Source organism: Anabrus simplex, chromosome 2, assembly GCF_040414725.1.
Source record: "Anabrus simplex isolate iqAnaSimp1 chromosome 2, ASM4041472v1, whole genome shotgun sequence".
NCBI classification, from domain to species: domain Eukaryota; kingdom Metazoa; phylum Arthropoda; class Insecta; order Orthoptera; family Tettigoniidae; genus Anabrus; species Anabrus simplex.
Window position 1 is genome coordinate 674,897,188 of NC_090266.1, and position 13,304 is coordinate 674,910,491.

The 13,304-nt window shown below is 39.7% G+C and overlaps 1 protein-coding gene across 7 annotated transcripts in view; it reads right to left on the minus strand.

Moving 5' to 3' along the window:
• LOC136863636 (uncharacterized) overlaps nt 1-13,304 on the minus strand; it is a 191,210-nt gene that overhangs the window by 9,952 nt on the left and 167,954 nt on the right. For 6 of the 7 annotated variants that reach the window (XR_011017831.1, XR_011017832.1, XR_011017834.1 and 3 more), the window contains one exon: nt 3,843-4,089. The gene's annotated coding sequence lies outside the window, so the exon portion shown is untranslated. Of the gene's footprint in view, nt 1-3,842; nt 4,090-4,541; nt 4,665-13,304 lie in introns of those variants that run through there. The other variant, XR_011017833.1, reaches the window with a different exon arrangement.

Sequence of the window (13,304 nt, forward strand, 5' to 3'; positions counted from 1 at the left end):
TCCTTCCCTTGACCCTGTTCCACCTGTCTTGTCCTATCCTCTACTCTACATTTCCCTTTCCTACCTTTTCCCTTCCTCCTACTTGCATGCATCTCAGCAACAGTTCCCTGTCCCTCATCTTCCCTCTGTTGTTCTACCTGGAGTGACTCGTACCGATTTCGCACAGACACCTGTCCTGAATTCTGATCCTGAATAGAGCTCTTGGCCTGCAATCTCCTTCCCCTTAGAACATTAGAGCACCTGTCTTCTACAACTCCTCCCTTTCCTTCCCCTCCCTCTTGTACACCTACTGTAACCTGTACATTGTTTGAGGGAGTCCTATCTTCCTTCCTGTCTTCTGTGAGAATCCTAATTATCTCCCTCAAACTTTCCAACTCCTCCCTCATACCCCACAATGCCTCACCACACCCACAATAAGTACACTCGCGCTCCTTAGCCATTCTTTACGGGGGGAAAATTTTAAATTAAAAAATAAAATAACTTATTTGCAAAAAAATAAAAGAACGGAGGGATATATTGTCTGGGATAGTACACAACAATAAGGTAATTAATATACGACTACACTACAATACTACTTAGTCGTGCTCTATTTTTTTAATCCTACAACCCCTAACAGGATAAAAGCTGCTGTTAATTACTGAATATCGAAAGTAATACACAAGAACTACACAATTTCAAACTGCAATTAAGCCTATCCTAATTTCAACAATATTTTAGTAAGAGTTTCTACGGATACCTCTACTACACCAGTACTACACAAATATATTACAATAATAAAATAAGCACACTAAATTCTAATAGGATATTACTCGTATACTACTGTACAGTACACTACAGTAATTTTTAAACTACTTTCAGACGTATCCTAATTACGATACCGGTACCGTACCGTATGTCACTACTAAGCACAACAGAAATGAAATTTGCAAGAACTACTGTACTCAAAGATTACCAACGAAGCTAAATGCTTAGACAAATTATTATTAGTATTACGGTCTAATAGATATACACGAAAGATAACACACGAATATAGCAGGCAAGATACGGCACTATCTAAATGTACTGTATCTATACTACAATGTATCTACACTACACTACACTGCGTTTGGTTAAATGCTTAAGTATCAAAAGGATTGCCGTACACGAAGAAAAACACGAATATAACTGGCAAGATACTATCTAATATATTATACCTTATCTTCACTACAATTCTACTGAAATGTGGTTATGTGATTATTACAGCTGGTGGATTACTATTATTTTCCCTACTCCACGGGACGGAGAAAAAAAAAGTGTCCTTAATTAGGCCTACTGAAAAATACGAGGTTGTCTACAATAATTTCTCAAATATTTCTATCAAAACTACTACTACTACTACTCCAGGGACTTGAACTGCAATTACTGGGATATATGAACTTTATTATTATTAGCTAACCGCACATAAATACTGAAAGATCGAGGGAGCGAAATATAAATTACGGATACTAACTACCTACTCAGAAGTACAAATGAATGGAATACAAGGTCAGCTGATTTTTATTTATATTTACTTGACTACACTACACCCTTTGTTCACAACTGTAGCCAACAATGCAATATTTGAATATGAGGAGCGACAATAATCAATAACAATACGACTGTTAACTATTACCGTGTAATCTCTTTAACTTCGTTTTAAATGGAAGTTTACAGGTGTATCGTGTTTTTTAATGTAGTAAATTATTACCTTCGCTTTAGTTTGAACGTATATCTATACGAAATACCGGAGAAGTTGCTGCAGAAGTTACGGGGAATAACGATACAAAACAAGATATACAAAAGCGGTGACAATGGCCTACCTTGTAGGACTCCTGCTTTAATAGGAAACGTGTAAGATAATGTATTATGGATATTGATTTGGGCTGTGTGGGATTTAAGAAACTTGGCGAGGAAACGGGTAATCGTCACAGGTAGCGGGTGGTGAAGAATTTTAAATGTCAGTCCGTCAATCCATACCTTGTCAAAGGCTTTCTCAGTGTCTAGACTGATAAGGGCTGTCCGGTCTTTGGGAGGTAAATATTTTGTGAGGGATGCAGAGATATGAAAGATGTGATCATGTGTGGAGTTCTGAGGATGGAAACCAGCTTGCGATTGAGGTATGTGATGGAGGGAGTTGAGATAGGAATATATATGGCGTGCGAGGATGGTTTCTAAAATTTTAGAATACACTGTTAGAAGGCTGATAGGACGATATGAATTTAGGAGGGATGGTAATTTTTAGGTTTTAAAAATATCAAAATAGTAGCATGTCCCCAATGTGCAGGAAAGAATCCAGTATGGAGAATTATATTATATACTGCACTTAGGAGTTGTAGGAAGAGATGTGGAGCTTCTTTGATGTGTCGGTAAGTAATGTTATCTAGACGAGGGGCAGTGTTCTTTTTGGTCCTGAGTACGTCTTTTATGCCTTGTACTGTAATAGGAGCATTTAGGGGATGTTGGGAATCAAGAGCAGAACCTTCTTTAACCTTTTTCTGCTCCATGGGTATTCCCGTAACAATTATAAAATGTGTCTGATTGTTTTTCTTTTGCCTTTCTTGAAGGTGTGATGTAACCAGTTGAATGCATGTTCATGTAACCGATGATTAAAATATTCATGTGATTTAGCGATTATTGGGTTTATAAATTTTATTCATTCAGAACTATGCATGTCCTACCCCATCAACTTTCACGAATGGAAGAGCAAGCCTGACTATCATGACCAGCATTCGCCCCTGACCAAATCGGTTCGATTATACTGTCTGAGAGGTGGAGGACGTCGGGTGTGTTGGTATGGATTGGTTAGGACATTTGTGACGGTTAATAGGGCAGGAACATGGTCACTGCCGATTGAAGGTAGCATAGTGATGTCACAGTTCGTTGCTAGGTTAGGGGAGAGGATTAGAATGTCAGGGGTCATTTGTGATACAGGGCAGGTGGAGGAGGGGAAGGGTAAGTCAACACCCCGGATATCATATAATGGTTGTAGATGTTTTGTTGTTGTTGTGTATATGACGTAATGTTAAAATCTGCGATAATAATGTACGTACTCTATTTACGATCAATGTATTCCACAAATTTGGATGGTGGGGAAGAACCTGGAGGTATATAAATTGTTGCTAGAGCTATTATTTGATGTCCAGTCGTGATTTCTATAATTAAGTTTTCAGATGGATATTCATTTAGATAATGATAATGTTGTTGTGAGGGAATGGATTGATGAATACTAATAGCTACCCCTCCGCAGCCTCTGGTGGGGCGATCGGAGCGGTAGAAGGTATGGTTTTTAAATTTTGGACTTGGTTTCCTTGTTAAAAATATTTCATTAAAAATTATGATATCCAGTTTGTGTTGATCTGTCTGCAGATCCAGCAGCGGGCGCTTGACCCTCAAAGAACATACATTATCGTAATAAATTTTAATTTACTACAATAGTGGACTAGGATCAAGGGTAAAGAATGCACAGTGCATTCCTGTCCCAGAGAACGTTGCGTCCAAGTGAGTCTGGAAGGTCAATCGCGCCGCTAACTTGATCTGATACAGAATATTAGGACGTTGGAATGGGAGAACATTCTGGAGCAGCATAGTGATGAATCGCAGAATGCTCTCAGTGGATGGAGGGGGAAGAGTGGAAGAGGAATGCGGGCTATGAAGGGCAATGGGAGTGATAGGTAACACGGTTTCTGGTTGAGTGGGGGAAGATTTAGGTTACCCTTGCTTTTAACTGAAAATGTTGGATGAGCTTCGCCGCAAGTGCTGCATTTGGGTGATCCCTTATTCACGCAAGCATGTGAGGCGTGTTGACCACTACTAATTGCACACACCTGATCGGGAAAGCACGGTGCAGTAGTAGGATTATCGTAGGATTGACAGTGATCACAGCGCCTGCGCTGTGGTGGAGATGAGCGGGAGGCCTCCACACGATGTCGCTTCGCGTAGATCAGCACACAAAACCAAGCGTGATAGTTGGAGCCGCTAAAGTGCGGCCAGTATCCAGTATTCAGGAGATAGTGGGTTCGAACCCCACTGTCGGCAGCTCTGAAGATGGTTTTCGGTGGTATGGTATGATATCTGAAATAAAAGAATTTAAATGTAATGTGAGTATTTTCTGAAGTAACAAAGGAAGTAACTGGATCTAAAAACTGTGAAAGGAATCCCTATTTGATATCATCACAGCAAGGGATACAGGATTTATTTGAACAAGGCTGCAAACTTCCCAGATTAACACGCGAAAGGATATGGTAAGAGTTGGGTAGTACCATACAGGGCAAGACTTACGCATTAATTCTTGGAATCAATATACAGATTACTTGTTTAATGTAGAGTATCAATTGTCTACTGAACAACAGTACTATATTACAAATTTTAATAAGTTGGCCTAATTACCTACGAACTCCTTGGCACTAGATCTGTGGAGGGCAAGAGCCTCCTTGATTACTGCCCAAAATGTTCTAACCTTTGCTTTCTTTCTCCATCAATTAACTCCCACCCTACCGAGGTCATCTTCAACAGGATTGACTCACCTATTTGCTGGCATGCTTCTCATTTCACATCACCATGGTTCCCCCAGGAAATTTGCTTTGACCATACTGTGCACATGGCCCAGTCATAACAATCTCTTGTAGTTCATTTCTGGAACAACATCTGTTCTACAGTGCAGTTTTTCAATCTCCCCATTGTTCCTTGCTATTAAAAGTCCTCTATCTTTCACAGGGTCATGAATTATTCAGGATTTTTTAATACTTATATTTTCCAATCCATAAATATTTCATATATAGCAGTCCAGGCCTCCTGAACAATACATTACTAAGGTCTCACCATAGTAAAATAGGGTGACAATTAACTTTAGATTTCTAATCAGACTTCTGGTTTTGAATAATTTGTCCAGAGCTAGGCAATTGTTTTCAATATCTCAATATAGATAACTTATTACCTTTTGGTAATGCATTGTTGATGCAATGAAAACAATTTCAAATATAGGTACATCCAATAATTGACTATGTGCAATAAAGTCAGTTGTGCTTCCTTATATTATGCTAACATTGTCTATTTGTCATTTGGATATAAAGTGAGAAATGTATTTCACTGTGTATAGCCATTTTAAAATTATATGCGTACAGACTGTTACCTCTGTTTACTATCAAACTCTGACTTACGAAGCAATTCATTAATGCTATGAAAAACTTGGCGAACGAAATGGAATTCGATGGGGAGCTATCAATATTAATGGGGCTTATGGAAGAAAGAAAGTAGAACTGGCTGCGTCAGCAAAGAGGATGCATCTGGATGTGCTAGGAGTAAGTGATATTCGGGTAAGGGGAGATAATGAGGAAGAGATAGCAGATTATAAAGTGTACTTGACGGGTGTTAGAAAGGGAAGGGCAGAGTCTAGGGTAGGGCTCTTTATCAGGAATACCATTGCACGCAACATAGTTTTTGTTAGGCACGTAAATGAGCGAATGATGTGGGTAGATTTGTCAGTGGGAGGAATTAGGACAAGAATTGTGTCCGTGTATTCACCATGTGAGGGTGCAGATGAGGATGAAGTTGACAAGTTTTATGAAGCATTGAGGGACATCGTGGTCAGGGTCAACAGCAAGGTTAGAATAGTGCTAATGGGCGATTTCAATGCGAGAGTTGGGAATAGAACTGAAGGATACGAAAGGGTGATTGGTAAATGTGGGGAAGATATGGAAGCTAATGGGAATGGGAAGCGTTTGCTGGACTTCTGTGCTAGTATGGGTTTAGCTGTTACGAATGCATTCTTCAAGCATAAGGCTATTCACCGCTACACATGAGAGGCTAGGGGTACCAGATCCATAATAGACTATATGTTAACAGACTTTGAATTCAGGAGATCTGTTAGGAATGTACGAGTTTTTCATGGATTTTTCGATGATACAGACCACTATCTGATCTGTAGTGAACTAAGTATCTCTAGGCCTAGGGTAGAGAATGTGAAATCTGTCTGTGAACGAATAAGGGTAGAAAATCTCCAGGACAAGGAAATTAGACAGAAGTACATGGATATGATTAGTGAGAAGTTTCGAACAGTAGACATTAAGCAGGTTCAGGATACAGAAAGTGAATGTGTGGCATACAGGGATGCTATAGTAGAAACAGCAAGGGAATGCCTAGGAACAACTGTGTGTAAAGATGGGAAAAGGCGAACATCTTGGTGGAATGATGAAGTGAGAGCAGCTTGTAAACGTTAAAAGAAGGCTTATCAGAAATGGCTCCAAACAAGGGCCGAGGATGACAGGGATTGGTACGTAGACGAAAGAAACAGAGCGAAACAAATAGTTGTTGAATCCAAAAAGAAGTCGTGGGAAGATTTTGGTAATAACCTGGAAAGGCTAGGTCAAGCAGCAGGTAAACCTTTCTGGACAGTAATAAAGAATCTTAGGAAGGGAGGGAAAAAGGAAATGAACAGTGTTTTGAGTAATTCAGGTGAACTCATAATAGATCCCAGGGAATCACTGGAGAGGTGGAGGGAATATTTTGAACATCTTCTCAATGTAAAAGGAAATCATCCTGGTGGTGTTGCAAACAGCCAAGCTCATGGGGAGGAGGAAAATGATGTTGGTGAAATTATGCTTGAGGAAGTGGAAAGGATAGTAAATAAACTCCATTGTCATAAGGCAGCAGGAATAGATGAAATTAGACCTGAAATGGTGAAGTATAGTGGGAAGGCAGGGATGAAATGGCTTCATAGAGTAGTAAAATTAGCGTGGAGTGTTGGTAAGGTACCTTCAGATTGGACAAAAGCAGTAATTGCACCTATCTATAAGCAAGGGAACAGGAAGGATTGCAACAACTATCGAGGTATCTCATTGATTAGTATACCAGGCAAAGTATTCACTGGCATCTTGGAAGGGAGGGTGCGATCAGTCGTTGAGAGGAAGTTGGATGAAAACCAGTGTGGTTTCAGACCACAGAGAGGCTGTCAGGATCAGATTTTCAGTATGCGCCAGGTAATTGAAAAGTGCTACGAGAGGAATAGGCAGTTGTGTTTATGTTTCGTAGATCTAGAGAAAGAATATGACAGGGTACCGAGGGAAAAGATGTTCGCCATACTGGGGGACTATGGAATTAAAGGTAGATTATTAAAACCAATCAAAGGCATTTATGTTGACAATTGGACTTCAGTGAGAATTGATGGTAGAATAAGTTCTTGGTTCAGGGTACTTACAGGAGTTACACAAGGCTGTAATCTTTCACCTTCGCTGTTCATAGTTTACATGGATCATCTGCTGAAAGGTATAAAATGGCAGGGAGGGATTCAGTTAGGTGGAAATGTAGTAAGCAGTTTGGCTTATGCTGACGACTTGGTCTTAATGGCAGACTGTACCGAAAACCTGCAGTCTAATATCTTGGAACTTGAAAATAGGTGCAATGAGTATGGTATGAAAATTAGCCTATCGAAGACTAAATTGATGTCGGTAGGTAAGAAATTCAATAGAATTGAATGTCAGATTGGTGATACAAAGCTAGAACAGGTCAATAATTTCAAGTATTTAGGTTGTGTGTTCTCCCAGGATGGTAATATATTAAGTGAGATTCAATCAAGGTGTAGTAAAGCTAATGCAGTGAGCTCACAGTTGCGATTAGCAGTATTCTGTAAGAAGGAAGTCAGCTCCCAGACGAAACTATCTTTACATCGGTCTGTTTTCAGACCAACTCAGCTTTACGGGAGCGAAAGCTGGGTGGAGTCAGGATATCTTATTGCTAAGTTAGAAGTAACAGACATGAAAGTAGCAAGAATGATTGTTGGTACAAACAGGTGAGAACAATGGCAGGAGGGTACTCGGAATGAGGAGATAAAGGCAAATTTAGGAATGAACTCGATGGATGAAGCTGTACGCATAAACCGGCTTCGGTGGTGGGGTCATGTGAGGCGAATGGAGGAGGATAGGTTACCTAAGAGGATAATGGACTCTGTTATGGAGGGTAAGAGAAGTAGAGGGAGACCAAGACGACGATGGTTAGACTCAGTTTCTAACGATTTAGAGATAAGAGGTATAGAACTAAATGAGGCCACAACATTAGTTGCAAATCGAGGATTGTGGCGACGTTTAGTAAATTCTCAGAGGCTTGCAGACTGAACGCTGAAAGGCATAACAGTCTATAATGATAATCTATGTATGTATGTATGAACAATGAAGGTCAATGTTTCTAGTCTGTGTGTCATCGATTCACAGGCATCAGTAATGCCAGAATCAAAAACGGTATCTTCACACGTCCAGATACCAGAAAGAAGTTCTCTGATATTGATTTTGAGGATTCAATGTGGGCAGAAGTTTGTTCGACATGGAAAGCATTCCGGGATGTAGTCAAAATCGTTCCTGGCAATACAGAGGATCCAGACTACAAACAAATGGTGGACAGAATGCCTGCTTCTTTCCAGGATTTAGACTGAAATATGAGCTTAAAGGTGCATATGTTCTCTTCATATGTGGACTAATTCCCTACCAACTCCAACATGCTGGCAGATTACTGCTGGTTATCGAAGAATGACACCTCGCAATAGAAAAGGGACAAAACAAAGATTCTTAAAATAAGTCAAGATATACAATTGAAACCGTGGACTTGCCAGTTTACAACATATTACCAGGTTTATGAGTGACAAATTTCAGACCATTTGGCTCTATGTATACAGTTGATATGATATGCATGACTGTCTTGTATATGCTTTTCAATATTGCAAAGAAACCTGATGTGATACAGGAGAACACACTTCAGTTCCATATTCAGCACGCCTGAATTAGAAAAGATCACTATTTCTATGTTATGCAATCACCAGATAGTTTAAATTCACAGGCTAGGTTTCAAACGGACTAACATTTAATTTGTTCTGAAAAATGTTATTTGCTTCCCCAGTATCTCTGTTAATAACAGTTTGGAAGCTGGAGAGTTTCACAAAACACAAAATTATTCAAGAATAAATGCAGTACCAATCTAAAAGTTTGTACTATACACAGCAAGGCAAGCAGTTACTGGCATTTTCAGCTGTCAGAGTATTTGGTAGAATTCTAGAATTCATTATGATAGGGCAACTAGTAAACATTTTTGAAACTGATAATCTTTTTAAGTTATGAAGCTCTGGATTTCAAATGTGATCTTAGCAAAGCTTTTGATTGTACGTCCCATTCAAATTTGATTAAGAAGTTACATTTCTATAGAGTTATCTGTCTATGGAAATTGAGTAGACCGTACAGCCAGAAAGTCAACGCCGGGTGTTGGGTGGTGGCAAATAATCTGACTTCCCTAGGGTGCCAACACCTTGGTGCAGATGAACTCATTTAGGTGGGGTGATGGCCCCTTCAGTGGAGTAAATGCCACTGGAAGCTATCTCATTCTGTCTCATGATGTAAAACTGAGGCAAAAGAAAGGACATCTGACTCCGGGCAGAAAGCAGGAGATACGTTGCCAGAGTTGAGAAGCAGCACTCGATATGTTGGCATGTTCACCGGAAAAAAATTTGAACATTAGACATTCTAGAAAGGTGCAAAATGGGACATGGCAGCTGTGCAGGAAACATAGTGGAGTGGAGGCAAAGCCAGAAACAGGGGCTAAGGCTAAAAAATCTTCTACAATGGTGCACAATAATAAGAAATGGTGTAAGAATCATCCTCGCCAGTCATGTTCTTAGAAGGCTTATTTCAGTCACACGGATCGCCGACCGTCACATGGCAGTGAAATTAGCCATGAATGATATCACCTGCCTGAAAGTGATCTCTTCATATGAACCACAGGCTTGCTGTGATGGAATCATAACCCAATATTCTGGGAGGACTACGATCACCTACTGCAGCAGATGCCACATGAAGAGAAAAGATTGCATTGGCTGATCTTATTGGTCACGTTTGACAGACTGGCTAGGATTATTCTGAATGTCATCGAGGCTTTGGTTAGGAATGAGGAATGACCAGGGATATGAGATCCTCCAGTTTGCGTCAGCATATAATCTAGCTGTACTCAACAGATAACTTCAGAAGAAGGAAGAGCACCTTATCACTTACAGAAGAAAGACTTTATCATTGGTACAAGACCAAGTGGAAGAGAGAGTCATATGTACGTAAATTGACTATAATCCCTTCAACAATGATCTGCTGTGACAGTTCATGGACTGCAAGGTCATCCCTGATTAGCCTCTGACATCCCAAAATGGGCTATCGATTGGAGAGCTTTAGCTACGTTGTCCGTTAAACAACAGAATCGGACCAACTATGAAGATTAAAGCCCCATTCACAATGCAAACGTAACGTAACGTAAACTTAAAATTAACATTGACATAGAATTTAGCGGCCATGTTATCTAATGTAACCATTCACAATACGCCGTCGTTAACTTAACTGCGAGAACGTAAAATTAAGGGATTGCAAACTCCAAGCTCTTGCGGTTAATTTTACGTTAGGTTTAAGAACAAGCAAATCAGAGCAGACGTAAATATTGTATTTTGTGCTTGATAAAAAATGACTCCTTTCGACGAAACACTTGTGTTCTCTTTCAAAATAATCTTTGTGCTTATGTATGATAAAAGGAAAAAAAATTGCGAAAACGCTGTACTGAAAAGAAAAAAATGTGGAAATAAATATGCTGTTGCAATTAAATCCCACGGTAAATGGCTGGAGAAAAGCTTGCAGCGCTGGTGACCGAACAAGAGATAATCCCTTCCATAGATAAAACAATGTCCCCCTATATAATTCTTAACATCATGACAGACTACTAGTTTACGAAAATTGCATCCGGGAGATAGTAGTTTCGAATCCCACTATCGGCAGCCCTGAAAATGGTTTTCCATGGTTTCCCATTTTCACACCAGGCAAATGCTGGGGCTGTACCTTAATTAAGGCCACGGGCGCCTCCTTCCAACTCCTAGGCATTTCCTATCCCATCGTCGCCTTAAGACCTATCTGTGACAGTGCGACGTAAAGCCCCTAGCAAAAAAAAAAAGTTTACGAAAACGCTATGATCCAAACATCTCATTGGTGTGATATAGCTAGGGGCATAGATGTCAGTAAAGAAGACCTTACACTTGTTTTTGTTAGGAAAGGGGAATTAAATCGTCAGATAGTGTCAAACAGTTCAGGTTTCATTCGCGTGTACAAAATGAACTGATGAGGGTCATTTCTTACGCTAGATTACCAAAATCGCCCTGAAATAACCTTCTTTGATTCAAGGGATGAACCCATTTTCTGCAACGTTGTTTAGTTCGCCTTTTCATGTAAACTTACATAGCTCGCAACAGCAAAGCAAGCGATGTCTGAAGTAATATGAATTCCGCTACCACGTTGTTTAATTCCATCGATATATTAAAATACCACATAAAACTGCGAGATAGCCTAAAACACGACTTCCATGCTAAATAACATGGCAGTGTTTTGGTTGGCAGCTGTGTACTCCTTACATCCATGTTACATTCCTCCATTGTGAATACCACAAATTTTACGTTAATTTAACTGTTATGTTACGTCTTTAAGTTTACGGTTACGTTTGCATTGTGAATGGGGCCTAACTGGTTTAAGCTGTGAGATGAAGAGACAGCACAACAACTCATTGATGATATCTGGGCTTATATGGTCCAGGACGTGCAGAACAACGATAATGACACCCCAAATCAAATGTGGGAGAGATTCCAGAAGTATTGCGCCAGCAAGAGTTTTTAATGGCAGAATGAAAATATGACATCCAGGAGGCAATGAAGGGGAAAAATATTGTGTTTAGAGTGAAAAGGTAAAGATAACTGGAATGGACAAGACCTATATATCTTGGATAAGTTATTACAACTAATGTTAATATTGAGCAAATGTCAAGCACTGCATCAGTGTTGGATGGATCAACTGGCGGTCACTTACCGGTGTTTCGCGTCATATGCCGATGCAGTGAAGTTAAAGGGCAAAGTGAACAATACCAATATCTGGCCTGCCCTCAGGTAAGGCTCCAAATGTTGGGCAAGGCACTAAAAACATGACCAGCGAATGCATGTAACAGAGATGGTGGACGTTGCTTAGGTTGGCAGGGGTAAAATAAAAAATAAATAAATAAATAAACTAGACTTCTTTAATCCTGAGGTGGTGCAGCTCTTTTCTCATACACCCCCAGCGGAGGTGAGCTGCATGTACCTTTCAAACCACATACCAGCCCTCCCGCCATTTTTAAATATATGGCAGTACCAGGAATTGAACCCGGGCCTCCGAGGATGGCATCAATAGAGCTAACAGATATGTACCAAGGCAGAGAGCAGGAGTCGCACTGCATGACAACGTGCGCAGTGAGTAAGTGCGAGGATCTATCAAAGTTGTGCCCATCAGCTACAAGATGGAATCAAAACAGCTTTGCTGTTATGGTCACACCAGAATAAGAAATGAATAATAGCATTTATTATAGAAAGCTGTAGCTATTGAAGAGAGGGAGAGTTCGTACTAAGCAAACTTGAAAGGAAGTGCTGAGGCAGCCTTAAGGAAAAGTTAAGTGTCATTGGATAGGGTGGAAGAATGTTGGACATACTCACTCCAAATCAGACCAGCTGAACACAAGCAAGCTTGGGAGTGTCCGTTTTATCAGTACATATATGGCCAGGAAAGTAGGAGAAGGAGAGGAAAAAGAAGCAGAAGCATTAGGAGAAGCTAACCTGACATGGAATGAATGCATAAATATTATCATCAGATTCAGTCAAATGTACTGTATTTTTTAAGGGACCTTTAAAACTAAATTGAAGAAATAGCTGCTCTAACATCCTTTTTATTCAACAAACGAGTTTTTGAAATGGATTTAATCAGTACTTAATCATAGAATACTGTACATATTAAGTACAAATATTGTAGGTTATACATGTAGGCTACATTTTTATCATTATACATCCTAGGCCTTGTCTTGTCTTGTCTTGCGGATATTTATTTGGGATTCAAAAGACTTTTTCCCAGTCACAAGATCATTAATATGTTACACTTATATCACAAAAACACACGTTTACAACACGAATGTCCGATTGTTATCCTAGGCCTTAATGGGACGATGTCTATTGCAAATTCTATGATCAGTGACAGGAAGATTTATTGAGACCAACATAAAAACAACTAGAAATATTATCGAATTTACGGTAACAACAAATCACCTGTTGGAAAATGTGTAAGATAGTATAACCTCAATTCATTCAACTACATGAAAAAAATTACGATTTCCACTCGGAGAATTGCAGTGGAATTTAACTGTAAAAGAGTACCACGAACAAACCAACAAACTTGCGCTCCCATCGGTTTGACTCGTATGGGCAGCAATTTAGC